This window comes from Suricata suricatta, chromosome 7 (genome assembly GCF_006229205.1).
Source record: "Suricata suricatta isolate VVHF042 chromosome 7, meerkat_22Aug2017_6uvM2_HiC, whole genome shotgun sequence".
Lineage (NCBI taxonomy): Eukaryota > Metazoa > Chordata > Mammalia > Carnivora > Herpestidae > Suricata > Suricata suricatta.
In genome coordinates, this window is record NC_043706.1 from 74,301,246 (window position 1) to 74,303,195 (window position 1,950).

Sequence of the window (1,950 nt, forward strand, 5' to 3'; positions counted from 1 at the left end):
AGTGGGGGGGTTGGTAAAAGGGATTTTTAAAAAACTGGTAAGATGGGCTTTTAACTCCTGTGGCCACAACATATGGGTTTGCATTTTAAAGTATAGGCTGCTCCAGTGTGGCTTGGTATTACAAGAAGGCGAGATGGGATTAGACCTGTTAAGTGTTGGTTAGACTCGCAGTATTTGCTCCATTGTCAGTGTTTTCCAGCCAGCTCAGTAGTCAGGAATTTTAATATCAAAGGATCTAAGTTCTGTACATCTTACAGAACATCCCATGACGTTTGAGATTTCCGTTTCACCTGACAGGCTAAGGCTGCTCTGGACTGGCTGCCTAAATTCCACTTACCTTGTAGACCAAGAGAGGACAAGAGAGGTTCTAGGCTAAGTTTGAAGTATTGTGGTTTATCATAAGTGTAGGTTATTCCCTACCATATCATTTCACATTGGCCCTAGATTTCTCTTTTCTTTTTTTTAAATATGGAATGCTTCACAAATTTGCAGGTCCTCCTTGCACAGGGGCCGTGCTAATCTTCTCTGTTTTTGTTTCAATGTTTCAGTATATGAGCTACTGAAGCGAGCAATGGCTCTGGCTTTCTTAATGATGGAATCTCTATCTTGACCTTAGTTTTCAGAGAGCTAAGCTGAGGGTCAGACCAAAGAAGTGTGGTAGATTTCACTAAGGAAACAATAAAAGAGTTTTGAAGCCCTTATTATGATAAAAATATGCCAAACTTTTCAATGGATATAAATGCATTAATAAAATTGTGGATACAAATGCATTATTAACATAATTTAAAAACTAGGAAGATAATAAAAAAGGTATTTTCCAGGAATTCCCTGTTTCTAAGGATCAGATTTGCCTAGAAAGTCAGTAAGGAACCGGAATAATCTGAAAATAGTTCTTCAAATAGAGAAGTCCTATTCAGTCCAACTAATGAACAAAAGTGATGGAAGAAGTAAAAATTTAAAAGGCTGATTAACAAAAAGAGAAAGAGAAAACCGTAAGTGGAACACAGATATAAGAAGATAAGCTGGACAGGTCTGAAGCCGAAAATGAGACTTTGAGAACTTGAGGTCAGTCGGGACCCATGTAAAGGGGAAGATAAGATGTACCTACTGCTAAAGGGACTGTTAGTAGAAGAGTGCTTGTTTTGCATGGTAACTAGATTAGAAAAGCTAAATAAACTTCAAACAATAGAACAGAGAAAGTGGAGCAGCATTCCAAGCACAGACTAGAAAGATTGCCTGAGGGAACCAGTCCCTAGGACACAGCGAGAAAGCCCCCTTTTTTTTTAAAGGTTTTATTTACATTCTAGTTAATTAGCATACAGTGCAATATTACTGCAGGTGGACAGTATAGTGATTTGACACTTCCATACATGACCCTGTGCTCCTCAGGACAAGTGTACTTCTTTTTTTTTTCAAATTTCTTTTTTAATAACTATAACATTTTGCACTGTAATTTTGAATATTACTGTGACACACACAGACACAGAAATACTTTATTTTTGTCTTCCCCTACATGTCTTCATAGAAAAATTTATTCCCTATATGTACATGCCATTAACATGAGCATAAATGACTATTGAAGCTTCTCTGTATATATTATTTCCCAATAAAGGACAGTACCCCAATATACAATAAATAGTATAGGTTTGGTAGTAGAACTGGCCTCATGTCAAGCACTGTAAAAATAAATAATACTTATGAATATTGTTATTAAGAGAAAATAAACTTTTTGATTCATGTTGTTATGCCCAGATTTTAACATCGCCCCAAAAACCAGAGACCGCCAGGGTGGCCGAAGCACGCATGCAAAAGCAAAGGGCTTTATTACGAATTTAGGCTCGCCAGGGCCTAAACTCGGGCTCACAGACTTTACCGGCATGGTGGATCCATGCTGAGAGAGCCCTGAACAAAGGTGGGGTAGGACTTTTATGAGTTTGGGAAGGGGGGGTT

General features: G+C 38.1%; 1 non-coding gene across 1 annotated transcript; it reads right to left on the bottom strand.

Annotated features, from left to right (window-relative positions):
- Nucleotides 1-462: 462 nt before the first annotated feature.
- LOC115297272 lies at nt 463-572 on the bottom strand. Its single transcript, XR_003911373.1, has one exon. It is a non-coding gene; the product is annotated as a U6 spliceosomal RNA (small nuclear RNA).
- Between the last annotated feature and the right edge of the window lie 1,378 nt (nt 573-1,950).